Below are 18,337 nucleotides of genomic sequence, written 5' to 3' on the forward strand. Positions count from 1 at the left end.
GAGATATTTCAACAAGGAAACTAATATCACCAGAAAACAAAAAACAATGAGATTAGTGTACCCTGTCTGAGAATACAATCATAACTATTCAGGTTTCCAATAGTGTTTAACCTTAGTCAACAGAAGGTCAAATGTGCCTGCAATAATGCCACAGCCCCTATAGCTGGATGATGATCATAAGGAAGAAAAGTTGGTAATGTGATGATTCTCCCTCCCCCCCAAAAAAAAGCATTAGTCATCATTTAAAATTTCAAGCCTATATTATGCCTTACATTCAATTAAAGTCAGGGACTTACTAACAGAAAACAGTAAGGAAGAAAGAAACCAAAGTAGATCATTCAGATTAACTAGAAATGCTTAGAAAAATGATTTTTAAAGATGTATTCATTGTAATCTCGAAAAATCTGTGATGAGGAAGACAATAGTCTAACAGCAAAGCTAAAGTAAGCTACACTCTTTGAGAAAATATCTAAATTTTTTGTTAAAAAGGAAGTAAAGCAAATGTCAATGAGCATTTGTCAAATGCTCATTGTCAAATGTCAAAATCAGTACAATAATAGAACCATGAAAGGAATGGTATATATACAAATAATATGCTGAATAATCACAGAAAACTATATCTCATATTTGTACTTTATAATGAAATATTTTCTTTATTTAAGACAACTTGTATAACATATTATGTTAGTTGAAAGCCTAAAGTACTTTTGGTTCTTAGAGTATATTATATTGAAATTGATTTTAGAAAAAAATTGTAAGAATTTAACATCGCTTTGATTTTTAAAATCAAAACTTCCTTAACAGTTGCCTTTTAATAAGAAGCTGAATAAAAATGTATTGCTTTTTGAGGATTAGTGATAATAAAAATAACCTAAAGTAAACATGTTAACATAAAATATCAAATATACAGCTTAAAGTACATTAAAATTGATCCAAATCAAAACCATGCTAATATACTACAAAGATACTTACCATAAAATCATAGGAACTTCTATGCTGAAGAAAAAAGAAGTGTTTTGCTTGCATAAGAAGCTTAAGTAAAGAGAGTAAGAAAAACTTTTTATTAACGTTCTATGCTAAGATTTAAAAAGCAGTAAGGGACATCTGGATGGCTCTGTCTGTTGTGCGGCCAACTTCGGGTCAGGGCAAGACATCACAGTTCATGTGTTCAAGCTCCGCTTCAGGCTCTGTGCTGACAGTGAGAAGCCTGCTTAATATTCTCTGCCTTTCTCTTTCTGTCCCTCTTCCATTCATGCTCTCTCTCTCTCAAAAATAAATGAAGATTAAAAAAAAAATAAATAAAAGGGTCCAGTTTTGAGTCTCTCAAGTCCCCTCGATCAACAGATGATAAGAAGAATATAGAAAATGTACCTTTCCAGAAAAATCTCATCAGGGTCAATAAACCATAAATTATGCCAAGAGTTGAGACTTGAGAAAACATTTTTGTTTGTTTTCCAATGATGCAGGCATAAATTTAAAAGTTTTCTTAAACACATTTTTAAGATTTCTCCCACATCTCAGAAACATTTATTTTATAAGATCTTCTATTGTTTCATTTTATTGCTATTGATCTGAACCTAAATGTCAATAATGTGGAAAAATTATTAACTCTGTCATCCCAGGAAGTTGCTTTTAATTGCGTGCAGATTTACTATACAATAATAGATATCTATTAACCAGAGAAACAGAGTTAATAGTAATCTCTGTGGTGTTTTATTTGAACACTTCAATTTAAATCTGTAAACTTGGGGCACCTGGGTGGCTCAGTCAGTTAAGCTTCTAACTCTTGATTTAGCCTCTGGTCATGATCTCATGGTTTGTGGGTTTGAGCCTAGTGCTGACCATACAGAGCCTGCTTAGGATTCTCTCTCTTCTTCTCTCTCTGCCCATCCCCTGCTCATATTCTCTCTCTCTCTCTCTTTCAAAATAAATAAACTTAAAAAATAAATATTTTCTCAATATTATATCTTTAAGCCAACATCTACTTTGGCCTTTAAGAATTCAAATTGTGTTTTTGATATCACAAAATATTGGCTATGGAAAAATGTTTTAAATTCATAAATTCAGAATCAATGGTTGGAACTTAAATTTTGCAGCCCTTCTCAGTTTTGGAGCACAATCCCTGAAAATTATGTTTTATGGAAGGAACTCATCCAAAGAGGGTTTTGATAGAGAACAGGAAAGTAAATATCATCGATTATAGGTAATCTCATGATGTACTAATATGTAATTCAGTGAGAATACTAAGGAAAATATTATGTCGTTTTCAGATCTTTGTGAATTTTCACAGATTATACTTTCAATCTTTTCCATAAATGACCAAAACCCTAGAGGATTTGACATAAATAGTAGCAGGTAATCTTATGTCTTCTCATGTCTGCAAATGCTACCAACTTTTTCTGATGACTCGTACCTCTATATCACCAGGAAAAGATTCTCCTTCAAGCTCTAAGCCAGTTTATTTATTTAATAATTTAAGTAATAATGAATAGCTCCTGCAGGCACAAAAAGCTTTCCTCAAATTTTTCCTCTCTTTGTCTTTTTATGCAAGTAAATGGCATCATTACCATTTGTCCAAATGTCAACTTAAAACTTTCTATCTCTGGTGCTCCAAATCTCCAAATCCTGCCTATTCTATTAATCTAAATATTTATTGATATAATTGCAGATTCACATACAGTTGTAAGAAATAAAAGGGAGAGAGCCTATGAAAAATTTACTCAGTTACTCCCAACAGTAGCAATTTGAAAAAATAAGATATAATGTCTCAACTGGGATATTGCCTGATATTGATTTAATTCACAGATCTTATTCATGTTTTCTCAGTTTTTGTTGTTGTTTGTGTGTGTGTGTGTGTGTGTGTGTGTGTGTGTGTGTGTGTGTTTTAGGTCTATACAATTTTATCAAAAGGGTTCATGCATTTACTTCCAAAGCAATGATATGGAATAGATATATCACCACAGAGTTCCTGTCAAGTTTTGCTACTTTTTAAAAAACTTTTGATTTCTCTTCTTCTATGTTCCTTTCCAACCACTCACCTTCTGTATTGAAATAGCCTTCTTGTAGGCATTTCTGACTCTACACTTCCAGTTCCTCCAGTATATAGTTTCCAATGCATTTATAATATGCAAATCTGATTATGTCACTGGTCTAGGCAACTACCAAGGAAGACAATTCCCTAAGTCTCTGACTTATTCCTAATTTACACACTGGACAAATTCTGCATATTACTAAAATATAAAATTTGAAACAAGAGTTACTGGTATAGCTTGTTGGTCACAGAAAGAAGAAATCAAGTAATTTTTGCTGCTTGCCCTCTTTTTTCTCTAACATTTAAAAAAAATGTTTAACATTTATTTATTTTTGAGAGAGAGACAGAACATGAACTGGGGAGAGGCAGAGAGAGAGGGGGACACAGAATCTGAAACAGACTCCAGGCTAAGAGTTGTCAGCCCAGAGCCTGATACGGGGCTCGAACCCACTAACTGTGAGATCATAACCTGAGCTGAAGTCGGCTGCTCAACTGACAGAACCACCCAGGTGCCCCATGCTGTCCTCTTAATACAATATTCAGTGACAATTTAGAGTCTTATCTATGGATTTGGTAGCCCCCATAGTCACTCAACTGTGAAATTTTATAAGAAATTGATAGGAACTATATACCAACCTTATTTTTTTGTTTAAAAAATTGATCCAAATGGCCTATCAGCTCTTACTTTTCAGATTTATATCACTCTAGTCACAACATGGCAACTAAGGAAAAAAGCCAAAGAGATAGATTTCCAAAAATAAAATTACTGCCTCTAAAGATGAATTTCTTGAAACTGCTCTTAAAATTACCAATTTATTTTACAGACAGCTATAGACTGCTATTAATGATTTATATATTGACTAACATATCACATTACTTTGGTAAGTATGCTGCTTTGCTATAAATAGTTTGTCTTATGGTTTCTAGAAATTTGTTGACTTCTCTCCATTTTTCTTCTCTCAAGATAAGTGATCTCCTGAGAGTTAAGAATGTAACTTACTAGAAATGTATCCAACTGCTTCCTACCCAAAGAGAATTTTGTAGCATTTCATACTGAGAGACATTACTAAATTATTAGAATGGATGAGCCTTCCCAATTTTCTATATGTAAAATAAAATAGACATTATATAATATTGATACACATGTGTGCTAGTACTCACCAAGTTCTGTAAGAAAGGCAACAAAAGCTTGTCAGAATCTTTATTTCCTCTCTCATGACTCTTAGTGATTATAAAGAATGGAATCTTGTTTTTATTTTATTTTATTATTTATTTTATTTTATTTTATTTTGGGGGGGGCAGAGAGAGAAAGAGAGAGAGAGAGAATCCCAAACAGGCTCTGTATTGTCAGTGCAGAGGCTGACATGGGGCTTGATCCCATGAATCAGGAGATTATGACCAGAGATGGTGACCTGAGCCAAAATCAAAAGTCAGATGATTAACTGACTGAGCCACCCAGGTGCCCTGTAACTACATTTTGTTTTAGACATTATTTGTTACATTGTACTTAGCCACATTACATACATGAACATACCTGCTTTTATAATTCTTACAAATTTCTAATTTAAACGTCTGTTTGGCAGAGTCTGATCTCTTAAAATACTGTGATGATTAGTCCTACATATCAACTTGGCCAGACTAGACTACCCAAGGCCTTAAATACTGATCTAAATGTTGCTGTGAAGGTATTTTGTAGATGTGATAAACATTTGTAATCAGTTGGCTTTAAGTAAAGCAAATTACCCTTGATAAAGTATCTGAGTCTCATTCAATCAGTTGATTCCTTAAGAACAAACCCAAATTTTCTACAGAAGAAAGAATTCTTCCTCAGAATCCACTAACAGTTCTTTCCTGAGTTTCTAGGCTTTAGGCTTGTGCTACAAATTTCAGTCTTGCAAACCCCCACAATCCCATGAGCCAATTCCTACAGGAAATCTCTTTTCCCACTCTATGGATGGATAGATTTAGATACAGACATATTGATAATTTTCTGTTGGTTTTTGTTTCTCTAGAGAATACTTACTAATATAAATCATGCTAATTAATTATACAAATAGTATTGACTAAGGAAATATTTACATTCACAATATATCAAAACCACCTTAATAGTTTTTTTTTTTTTAAGTTTGTTTATTTATTTTGAGAGAGAGAGAAAGAGAGCCTGTGTGAGCTGGGGAGGGACAGAGAGAGAGGGAGAGAGAGAGAATCCCAAACAAGTTTCATGCTTAACACAAAGCCTAACATGGGGCTTGATCTCCTGACCATGACATCATGACCTGAGCTGAAATCAAGAGTCAGAGGCACCACCCAGGTGCCCCAAACACCCTAATCATTTTAATGGACAGTGATGATTGTCTCCCTTGATCCATTCATCCTTCCTTTATCAAGTAGCATCCAATAGTTTGGTTTGTCAGTTGGAGATAAACCTACCCTTGGATCCACAGTTAGGCTTAGATCAATTCAAATCAATGAGCATAATCTCAGTGGGCCATCAGCCCTCATATTCACTATATTCACTATAGGAATGGTGATGGGATGAGTTAGCTCATTTTAACCTGGCCATTTTCTTTTTTTTTTTTTTAATATTTTTATTTATTTCTAGGAGAGAGAGAGAGAGAGACAGCGTGAGCAGGGGAGGGTCAGAGAGAGAGGGTGTCACAGACTGAAACAGGCTCCAGGTTCTGAGCCGGCAGTCAGCACAGAGCCCGACGCGGGGCTCGAACCCACAAACCGCGAGATCATGACCTAAGCGAAAGTCGGACGCTTAACCGACTAAGCCACCCAGGCGCCCCTAACCTGGCCATTTTCTAATGATTCAGTTCCACATTAAAATACAGCCTTTATCTTACAACTTACTCATTTACTTGTCCAAGCCTGCTCATATGTCACCTCATAGGTGACATTCCACCCTCTTACATAAAAGTGCTGTACAGCACCAGTCCTCTGGCTTTCTCAGTCTTCATAACATGCTACTCATTAGTAATATCATAGCATTGTTTTGTTATGGTTTTGTCCATCTTCCACATAATATGTAATCTTCATCACGTTCCCTGCCATTTCACGAGGGATTAGGGTGGTCCCTGCCATGTAGAGGATACCCAGTAGACATTTGCTTTTGATGAGAATGAAAGAATTGCAACTAGCAACATCTTAAAGCATCAGAATTTACATTCAAGTAGAATTTTTAGAGCACCCTTCCATAATTTTATTCTAATTTCAAACCAATTCAATCATCCTCAGTGAATATTCCTTATCCATATCTTTGACTGTTTCTTTTAATTTCTTTTCTCTTCTGCAGTTCTTTTAGAAAGCAGTTATATAAGTGACTCCAAAAGAGGATGCTCATGACTTTTTCCTATAGTTGATGCTAAAAATAAGTTTTGCTTTGGAAGTATTTACATGAAAAATATGACACTTTGCTAGAGAATTTACAAGTATGATCTAGTACAGAAATTGACCATTTTACCACCAAACCAAGTGCTATATAATACGAAAGTTGTGAAATCACACCATCTGCATATAACTGTAGATTTATATTAATTTCAGCCAGGGCATAAATGCACTTTTTTTCCCCTTCTTGCCTAGATCTACTGTTGTTCACTGGCAAAGGAAACTACCTCATCTCTTACTTGGCACCTGTCTCTTCCATTTCGAGTTTCCCTCATACCTTCCCCCAACTCTCTGGAAGTAGCTTTTTTCTTTTTTAATGACACAATGGAAATTATGAGCACAATACCAGGTAATAACTCTTTAAGCCTGGTGACAAATTTGTCATCTATCTTCAGTTACCAGAATAAAATAACAGAAGATGTTTAGACCTCAGTACCTTAATCAAAAAGCTGTGGGACAGGTGCCACTGATCAGAACTCTCTTCTTCAGTCATCATATGGTACTCAGCAACAGTGACTTAGAAAAGAATACATTCTGAAGGCTGAAACAGTTGGATAGAAGCAGAAGTACTCTCACTAGTTGCTCAGATTTATAGAGCTCTGAAAAGCCAGGTGAATTATAAGAATAAAAGTTTGTCTCTATTTTTACCCCTGGAATCAAATTTTAAAAATAAAGTACAATATAATGTCCTGAAATATTACAGACTTTGATCCATGCAATATGCTTAAATAATGAGTACCAAAATTCATTGGAGGAAATGGAAGGAAGTTAAAAAGTAAACTTTTAAGACTTTTCTATGTTTTTGGTAATACCAGTTAGCATTTGTTTTGCATTTGGAATTCGCAAAGCATTGTTTTAAGCACTCTACCAAATCACTTTCTCATTTTATTCTCAGAGCATCCCTACATCATTCATTTTGTCCATGTGTGCTTTGAAGTATCATATGTTAACTTGCCCAAGGCAGGCTCCTTAGGAAAGGCAAAGTCAGAATATGTCTATCATAGTTCTATGATGAATGTTATGAAGAAATGTAAACTCAACCACTTTTATATGCAAAACTAGTCATTAACTCCTTATACTGAAATTTCCTTGAAAATATGGTATATTTGAAATTTCATTCACAATCATATGAATTTCATTCTATAATGAAAAAGAGTCAAGTTTATACAAATCTTATTTTGGAGAAAAATAAAGGTACAAAATGAGAAAATTATTCAAAATGAGGTATTCTATTTGTTTCACAAAAGATCAAGTAATCTTTATAAATTATTATAAGTGTCTTGATATGCAATTTCAAATATTCCTTGTTTTAGATTTTTATCCATACATGTTTTGGAAGGTAAAAACAAGTGTAATTATATAATTCTTTAATATTATATAATTTGATTAACTTAATATATCATTCAGTGTCTTCCAATGCTATTTGAAGATGGACCTTAGTGTAATATTTGGAAGCTTCCTTTAGAAGCAATTATTCTTCAAACCATCCTTTGAGAAACAGTGGCATAGACTGGAAAGCCAGTTTTATCAACTAGGCTCTCTGTTTCATTCTACCTTTCCGTTAGTCAAATATGTTCTGGAACTGTTGTTTTTTTCTGTTTTGTTTTGTTTTGTTTTTTTGTCTTTCTTACAGAAGATATAGTAAAATAATTTTTGGTAGTATAGTAGCCTTATTCTATAGAAAACATGTGCCCACCCTGATCAACATGACATAGCTAACAGTGCTAGTAATTTCAACCACCTGTGTCAACATGCCCTCGTTACTTATATCAGGAAAGTTTTGCCTATGAAAGCTAAGATTATAAAATAACTTTATTCTTTGCTTTAGGTAATTCCTACAGATTCATCAAAGATAACATTCTGCTCACCTGGGTAAACAGTTCAATTATCACAAACAATTTATCTATTAAAATCATCTCTTTAAGACATTTGCTTTTCTTTGCCCACCAATGCTATATCACTCAATTGTAAACTTTCCATTCCCAATTAGTTGCCTGCTTTGAAAAATTCACCTTAAACCACCAAGTCCAGATACTCAAACTTCGTAAATTCAACTTTGATTTTCCTCTTCTAAAGGCATTGCTCAGACTGTCATTATGGTCTTCTTTATAATTTTAATAATTTTAATAAGTTCTAATACATTTAGCTTTGTTTAAAATGGCATCTGGTAATATTTTGGGAATTACAGCAGAGCTTCAGTATAATTATCAATTACTTATAAAAGAGATGTGCATGTGTAAATCCACAAGTATTTCGAGGAGTTTCTAGCTTTTACAGTCATTTCATGCTGTTTTAGCCTCAAAAATTTATATTTATAGTTTGGAAAATCAATCATTTTAGAAATGTACATTTAGAAATGGAACACAAATTTGTGTTAATCTCTAGGTGAAGTACACATACATGGACCATGCCTTCATGGATCCTAAAAGTTAGTTGAATGATAGGCTTTCTGAAGGGAAACAAATACACTTAAAATGACATAAATGTATCAACCAATCAAGAAAAAAATAGGAAAAAGAATGATTGGAAGATTCTGTTAGATTGTGGGAATCTGGGAAGAATTCCCTAAGGAAATAAATTTTAAGATAAGATTTGAAGAATAATTAGGAGTCAATCATTCAGGCCTGAAGGAGAGCATTACAGAAAATAAAGTAGTTTGTGTAGAACTTCTGAGATGTTAAAACAAACAACATAAAAACCTCTCCTGTATTTAAGGAACCAAAAGAAGGCCAAGGTATTTCTAGGCACAGAACATAGGTGGGATAGTTGCACAGTTGTGGGAGAAATATGCAATGGTAAGAAATTTGGATTTTTTTCTCTGTATAAGTAAAATTTTGGTGATATTTAACAGGTTAACATGATTTATGTTTTCAACATCAAAGTGTAGTTATTGGGTGGAGAATGAAAGTAAAGGAGGTATGTGGGGAGATCAACTAAGAGGCTACTGGAATTGTTCTGGGAAGACAATATGGTGACTTGGATTGTAACAGTGACCAGGAAGACAATGAAACAGAAGCACTCACTCGCAATAGATTTTGTTGTTAAACCAATTGGACGTGGCAACTGAGTGGGCGTGGCCACTAAGAAGAAAGAAGGGGGAAAGATGGATTCTTGGGTGTCTTGAGCAACTGAGAGGATGGATATATTGAAATATACAGAAACATATATAATGTGCATATAAATCAAAGTGACATGATAGCCCATCAGAAACTGGAATTTGATGCACATGATAATCTCTTTTTTTTTTTTTAATTTTTTTTAATGTTTTATTTATTTCTAGGAGAGAGAGAGAGACAGCGTGAGCAGGGGAGGGTCAGAGAGAGAGAGGGAGTCACAGACTGAAACAGGCTCCAGGCTCTGAGCTGGCAGTCAGCACAGAGCCCAACACGGGGCTCGAACCCACGAACCGCGATATCATGACCCAAGAGAAAGTCGGACGCTTAACTGACTAAGCCACCCAGGCGCCCCAATGACAATCTATCTCTGATGAGGTGAAATCATCTCCTTTCACCTATTCTCTAGGCAACACTTCAGCATTATAGCCATGTTCCAGGCCTTATGATTTACATCTAAAATGAAAGAGTAAAAATTTCTAGGCCCATCAGGCTCATCCTGTCTTCCTAATTCAAAAAGTTTGAATTGAAATAAAACAAAATTAAAGATTTGTCTCAGAAATCCGTTCAACTCTGGGGCGCCTGGGTGGCTTAGTCGGTTAAGCGTCCGACTTTGGCTTAGGTCATGATCTCGCGGTTCGTGAGTTCAAGCCCCACGTCGGGCTCTGTGCTGACTGCCAGCTCAGAGCCTGAAGCCTGTTTCAGAGTCTGTGTCTCCCTCTCTCTCTGACCCACCCTTGTTCACGCTGTCTCTCTCTCTCTCTCCTAGAAATAAATAAAAATTAAAAAAAAAAAAAAAAAAAGAAATCACTTCAACTCTAATAAAGTTGCAAAATCAGCTTTGTAAAAAAAAAATAAAGTTAATATAAAGGCCATTAACTTCTATGTAGCAGTTAATTAAGTCTGATTAAAGAAATGGATGTTTTAGTCTAAAGTTTAGCATTCCCAAAATTTTTTCTCAAAATGAACCTTTCTTAATTGGGTGGGAAAATAATATGCACAGAAGGAATCTGTAAAAGCTTCCAGGGGATAATACTAAATAAAACAGACCACTCCTTAAACATGACTTATTAGTGGTAAAGTACACAATTCAGTAATGATTACAAAGTGTCCGTGCAAGAACTATAAACCAAAATGGAATAAAAACTTGTGAAACATTTAATACTGACTTTTCACTAAAATGCAGAAAAAAAGGTAAGCAGGAAAATGATGAATAACCGTTGTCCATGCCATGATATTTATTTACTAATTAGTTTTAATAACCTGCATTAACTGTCCTGTGGTCCAGTTAACTTGTGACTTGTGTCTTCATATTACAAGAAAGGATACAATTGAATTATACCCTGTGCCTTGCCTAGCAGTTGAAAAATACTGAAATCATTGCAAATTAAATGACAAGTAACTCAGTCAATATTTCATTTAGTACTTTATAGCTGTTGAAAGAGTTACTCTTGTGAACTGATATGCAGCAAACAGGAGTCAATCTGACCCTTCCCCTAACATGTAAAATCACTTTTTTTTTGGTTTGAAAAAAGTTCTCCACTAACAAAATACATATACCACATATATTTTTTTTTGTTTTTTCAATCAGTCTTTTCATATTGCTGACATATAATTATGGTATATACAACACAGATAGGAAATAAAAATAAACATTTAAGGTACCTTTTGTAAAATTAAGCCCTTCCCTTTACTTACTATTAAAACCTCTTGGGACTATCCTAATATTCCATATCTTTTAGAAAGAGGAAAACTTTTCATATTTTAAAATTTAGCCTGGCTGATGAGATGGAGATGCGTCACAGTAGTAGCAGGCTCTTGAAGCGTACCTTAACTGTGAGTCCTAGGGAGCAAGCATCATTCAGAAGAACAAAATAAATACTTAAACTTCTTACTCTGAGGGATGACTGAAGAGAGTAATTTAGAAAATTTGATACATTGGGCAGTAGATTTAGGACTTAGTGTGAATTCCTGAATGGTTTGAGAATAGAGAAACATTTTAAACCCCAAATGGTGAAAGAGTACCAAGATTAACAGTTATTATAGGAAATAAAAAACAACACAGAAAAAATATACCAAAATAACATCTTCTAACGAATTAAGTTTTATATAACTAAATGGAAACTCGTTTCTAATGAGATGAGTACAGATCATCCTTGATTTGTGATGGGGCTGTCACAATAAACCCATTGTAAGTGGGAAATACTGTAAGTCAAAAATGCATTTTAATTTATGTAACCTACAGAATATGATAGCTGAACCTAGTATACCTTAAATGTGCTCAGAACACTTACATTAGCCTCTAGTTGGAGAAAATTATCTAACCCAATGCCCATTTTACAATAAATTGTTGAATATCTCATGTAATTTACTGAATACTGTACAGAACATGTTTCAGTTGTTTGCCCTTGTGGTCAGGTGGCTTCCTGGGTGCTCTGCTCACTGTGACCACCCAGCATCACACCATAGGGCACGTTACGAGCTTGGGAAAAGAGCAAAATTCAAATTCCAAGCACGGTTTCCACTGAATGTGCATCTCTTTCAGACGATCACAAAGTCAAAAAATAATAAGCTGAACTATTGCAATTTGGGGACTGTTGTGTTTTATTTTAGGATAATCCTCCCAAGAACTTTCACTGTCAGTGGGTTTCACCAGCAGTTGATGTGAATCACCTACCAGAGGGCTAGTTACATTCATTCGTCCATTCATTCAAGAAAATACCTATAGAATTTCTACAACATGCCAGGTTTGTTGATGCATGCAGAGAATAAAGCAGTGACTGAAACAGGGGTTGGGCCCTGCCCTCCTGGGGTTTACACTCTGAGGGGGTTTCACAGTGGGTCAAAGTATTTGAAATCTTAAAAATAATTAGGTCAATGTTTCAACATAAAAAATATTATGTAAGGTTTAGAACATAGGCAAAATCTTTTGTCTGGCTTGTTAGTACACAAGATATGAACAAATGCCTATAAAAATATTGCAGTAACAAATTCTTCTTCCATTTTGACAAAGACAAATTTAAAATTAAGAGCTTTTTAGGAAGATACTTTATCATGTGAGTGACAATATTTACGTAGTATGTTTAATTCATTGGTAGTTATATAAAGAAATTTGAAACTATTCATATATCAAATTTGTAGAAACAATAAATTTTGTTTAAGCACTTTTTAAAGACATTAACCTCATACTTATCTAGATATAAATGTCCTGTTTATACCTTAATGTCTCCCAAGCTGATTAAATGATATTGTGTATTTTTATTAATCTCTTTAAATTGTTTTTATAGCATTTTGCAATTAGAAATGATATTACATTATATGTATTCTAACTCACTCATAATTCCATAATTTGTCTACAATCATACTTTTTTCCTCAGCACAATTTTTCAGCTTTCTCGTCTCCTGATGCCCCATCCAGTGCTTCTTCAATATAGTATGCTGCTTCTCTAACTAATGAATACTGTACAAGTTAGTCAGCTTAAACAGGAGTCCCAAAAGAATATGACTCAAACAAAATAGAAGTTTGTGTTTCTTCCATCTAAAAGTCTGGAGAGTTCAGGGCTGGTAATATAGCTTTATAATTTGCAGGGAACTGAGCTTCCTTTATTTCACTCCTCTGCCATCCTCGTAGGCTCTTTCTACCTTATGGTTCAAGCCAAGCGTTTCAACTCAATTATCCTATTCACATTCCAGACAATAGGAAGTGGGTCGAAAACATGAATTGTATGTGCTCCTTCCCTTCCATCCCACAACTTTGAAGCTGCACACAGCACTTCCCATAAGCCAGATCCTAGTAATATGACCATTCATAGTTCAACAAAAATCTCTCTTATACAGAGAAATAGAAAAGTGATACTCAGGCCAGTTAGCTAGTGTTTGCTACATAATTGATCAGTCTCTCAAGTTCCATCCCTGGCTTTACCTCTTTTTTTTTTTAAGCTTATTTATTCATTTTGATTGAGACAGAGAGAACACAAATGGGGGGAGGGATAGAAAGAGAAGGAGACAGGAATCCCAGGCACTGACAGTGCTGAGCCCTATGCAGGGTGAACTCATGAAACCAACAGATCGTGGTTTGAGCAGAAACCAAGTGTCAGATGCATAACTGACTGAGCTACACAGGCACCTCAGGCCTTACCTTTTTTTTTTTTTAATGTTTATTATATTTATTTATTTTTTTTTATTTTTTTTTAATGTTTTATTTATTTCTAGGAGAGAGAGAGAGACAGCGTGAGCAGGGGAGGGTCAGAGAGAGAGGGAGTCACAGACTGAAACAGGCTTCAGGCTCTGAGCTGGCAGTCAGCACAGAGCCCGACGCGGGGCTCGAACCCACGAACCGTGAGATCATGACCTAAGCGAAAGTCGGACGCTTAACCGACTAAGCCACCCAGGCGCCCCTATTATATTTATTTTTGAGAGAAGGAGAGAGGGAGAGAGACAGAGACAGAGCAGGAGTGGGGGAGGGTCAGAGAGAGAGGGAGACACAGAATCTGAAGCAGGCTCCAGGCTCTGAGCTGTCAGCACAGAGCCAGACGCAGGGCTTGAACTCACGAGCCCGAACCGAACCGTGAGATAATGACCTGAGTTGAAGTCGGACGCTCAACTTACTGAGCCACCCAGGCACTCCTTAGTTTTACCTCTTAATAGCTGTATAAACTTAATCTCTTGGGGCTTCATTTGTTTTGTTCCTAAATATAAAATATAATAACTCTTATTTCATAGGTTTTTTATATGGAGTCAATAAGATGATATGCAAAATGCTTAAAAGAATGTCTGGCACAATAAATACATCATAATTATCAGCTACTATTTACTATTATTGTTATAACATGATAATACGATCAGCTTCCTCCACAAGCACCTCCCCCAAGCCTCCTTCCTCTCACTTTTTAAAAAACAAACAAAACCTTGTTGTCTGACTTGCTAATAGACAATATATGGACATAGATGGATATGGACAGACACGCAAAATGTTGGTATCTGTTTCACTCTATTCAGCTAGTTCTTTTAAGGGCTTTTTATCTGTTTAACTGGAAAAGATAATACTGTTATCTTCGTTCTCAAAAGAAATTTCCCCAATAAAAAAAAATCTTAATAATTAGGCTATGGGGAGATAAGCAGCAGAAGAATAGTAAACACCACTTTTGTCACCTACAAAGCATCCTGCCTAGAAGTGCAGCCTTCTGCTGATGACTGTGGTTTTCACCGTTTCCTGAACTCCTGCAGTTTTTATCTTCCTTGATCCTTGGCTTAATGTTCCAAGTGCGGGGTTTCTGTGACAAATTCTCAGAGGGATCCCTGCTGCTTCCCAGTCTTGGAGTGTTACTGTATTTCTCTTTGGCTCATTTACATTATTTTGTCACCTATCCTGGAAATGGTAATGAAAAATTTATGCCCTTATTTTGTCTTTCCTTACACTTTACCAAAACAAAATGAGACAATACATGACCTCTATCCCCTTCTTCCCCACCTGACATTCCCCCAGAAAGTTAGGAGAGGGTTGTGGGACAAGTGCACTCTCAGCAGAACATTAAGGAAAACACAAAGCCTGGCAGTGCTGAGGCAGCTGAATGCTGCAGTGGAGTTCAATGTACCAGAAGGAAAATGTAATGGGCTAAAGGGACCAGAAAGGATATGAAAGACAACTTTGTAGTCTGGCACCAAAGGTCCAAGTGAAAAAGGTTGAACAAGTGACTCGGGAACAAATTGGAAATTAAGGGAATGAGAAACACTCAGGCATTGCCCTTTAAAAAAAAAAAGTGTTAAATTGTTTTTGAGAGAGAGAGAAAGAGCACGTGGGCACAGGCTGGGGTTGGGGGGAGCAGAGAGAGAAGGGAGGGCACACAGCATCCGAAAGAGTGCTGACAGCAGAAAGCCTGATGCAGGCTTAAACTCAGAACAGAGATATCATGACCTGAGCCTAAGTTGGATGTTTAACTGATTGAGTCACCCAGGGGCCCCAGGAATTGCCTTTGGTTTGAGATGGGTCAGCAGTCAGCTGTGTTTGCAGATTTAAAGAGCCAGTAAAGGCCTAGCAGTGGTGGAGTCTTCTCAGGCAACAACTTAATTCCATGTCTATATATGTGTTCACTTGGGTTCCATAGGAGCAGAGCGTGAGATAACAATTCTTGCTCCAGCAGTTTCTTTGGGGGAGTGCTTTCAGGAGAGAAGTAAGAAGGATGCAGAAGATAAGGAGCAGAGAAGCTAAACAAAATATGCCCTTCAGCTGGAGACTTGTTTCTGCCTGTTTCCACCTTCAGGAAGCTCTACTGCCCAAGTTATATCACAAAATTTCATCCTACATTGAGGCAAAGAGGTCAGCCTTTTGTGTCTTATACTAGAAAATGATGGTGGTTTTGGGAGAGCTCCCAGTCTCTCAGGGAAGCTCTCAGGCTGTCATTTGGCCAAGGGCAAGTATCTGAATGAATAAAGGAGTAGCTGTGAGTTTTAGCAGTCAACACACAGCACCTGACGAGTATGCGTGGGCCCCTTGTCTTAGTTCAGGCTGCCTTAACAAAAGAAATTTATTTCTCACAGTTCTGGAGGCTGAGAAACCTAAGATCAAGGTGCCAGCATTGTCAAGTTTGTGATGAAGGTCATATTCCCAGTTTATCTCCTTGTGTCTTCATATGGCAGAGAGGGGTTTAGTACTCTTCTTCTCTTTGTAAAGACACTAATTCCATCTTGGGAGGCCCACTTTCATGACCTAATAGCATCCGTTAAGCCCCACCTCCCAAAACTATCTAATTGAAGGTTAGAGTTTCAAAGTAAGAATTTTGGAAGGGTCACAAACATGTATCCATAACACTTGTAATACAACTGGCTGTACCATGGTTATTGAAGAACGATTTTAGAAAGCACTTTCATAAAATAATCCCTGTTTTTGGCAGTAAGGAAATGTGTCAACTAAGATCCGTTTTCTTACCAACCAATAAAGGAAGAAATAGGAATGGCTCAATTTTTTCAGAGACATTTAGAAAAGAGAAAAAAGCATTCAGTGACTACTATGATAATATTTCAAATTGATAATCAGCATTATTTCCTGCTCTTTACTCAACATGCTTTATAATATCTGACAGTTGAAATATCCTTTAAATAGGATTCTAATATCTTGCACTTTGCCTCACATGTGAATGTTTAATTATTCACAATTCCACCATGAAAATTATCTTAATCCATTGGAGCCAATGATAAAACATTATAAAAAGAAAGCCATTAAATTTTATAGCATCCAGGTGTAAATTTTTTCTCCTCTAACACATATAGTCATTTTTTTACCACCATAATTCACACTGAATGAAGCAAAAGTATATGTAAGAGACACAATTAGCAACATTCTACAAATGAGCTTTTTTATCATACACCATTTGTTTCAGGATTACATTTGAACGTTTTTGTGCAGAAACATATTTTTAATCTTCTGGATTTGAAGGGTAAGGTGTTAAATGGACTATTCAGTTCACTTAGTAATGTAACTGGACATGAACTTAATGTAAAAGAATTTTCCAAATCAAGCTTTTTTTTTTTTAATTCTAATATACAAGCATTTAAACTCCATGAGGACAGGGATTTCTCTCAGTTGTGTTTTCTGTTGTAACTTTTACACCAGAATAGTGCCTTGCACACAGTAACTAAATACTTGATAAGTACTCGTGTGATAAATTCTCAATGTGTTTATTAATGGTTTCTGACATCTTTTGTGTGTACAATTTCTAGTCTTGTCTTGTTGATTTGTTTTTCCTTCTCATCTTTTTATTTGTCCCATATCTTTAAAGTTCTGAGAAGGCTCTAATGTGTATGTGGATTACAAAGTAAAACTTCTAGAAAATGCAAAAAGATAGGCAAAACAAAACAAAAATTTGCTATCATTCTAGAGATACACAGTACTTGGAGGTGACCATAACTAAACTGTAAATTAGGTGCTATAGGTATGCTTCTTCCTCAAAAATCTCCTAAACCAAAGTTGGTTGGATGAAGGAAGATTTGTCCTTATATGGAAATATCTTCCCAAATCCACAGTCTCCATAAAGGCTCAGTCTTCATTAAAAAACAGAATTGCCAGGGGGCAGGGGTGGCTCAGTCAGTTAAGCTTCTAACTCTTGATTTCAGCTGAGGTCATGGTCTCACAGTTCATGAGTTTGAACCCCATGTCGGGCTCTATACTGACAGCATGAGCCTGCTTGGGATTCTCTCTCTCCCTCTCTTTCTTTTCTTTCTTTCATCTTTTTTTTTTTTTAACATTTATTTATTATTGAGAAACAGAGAGCGACAGAGCATGAACATGGGAGGGGCAGAGAAGGGGGAAGAAACAGAATCCCAAGCAGGCTCCAGCCTCTGAGCTGTCAGCACAGAGCCTGACGAGAGGCTCAAACACATAAACTGTGAGATCATGACCTGAGCTGAAGTCAGATGCTTAACCGATGGAGCTACCCAGGCACCAGTCTCCCTCCCTTTCTCTACCTCTCCCCTGCTCACGCTCCTTCTCTTTCTCAAAATAAAATAAACATTTGAAAAAAAAACCAGAATTTCCTACATATTAAAATAGCATTGCTTACCTCATAAATAGGAACTATCTTTGCCATTTATGTCACAGTATTTAAGAATTACGCAGTCTTCATTGACATGTCCCAGAAATACCAATGCTTATGATTATACAAATAATTTTTGTTAATTACATAACTAAAATTCCATATATTGATTAATTATTAACTCTTTTTTATGTATGTAAATAAAGCTGGTTCAGATGAAGTGTATAAAAAAGACCAAGACAAGCCCTCCAGGAGTTTACTGTTTCCCCAGTGTG

Source organism: Hyaena hyaena, unplaced genomic scaffold (assembly GCF_003009895.1).
Source record: "Hyaena hyaena isolate Hyena2069 unplaced genomic scaffold, ASM300989v1 scaffold_132, whole genome shotgun sequence".
In the NCBI taxonomy this organism is placed as follows: domain Eukaryota; kingdom Metazoa; phylum Chordata; class Mammalia; order Carnivora; family Hyaenidae; genus Hyaena; species Hyaena hyaena.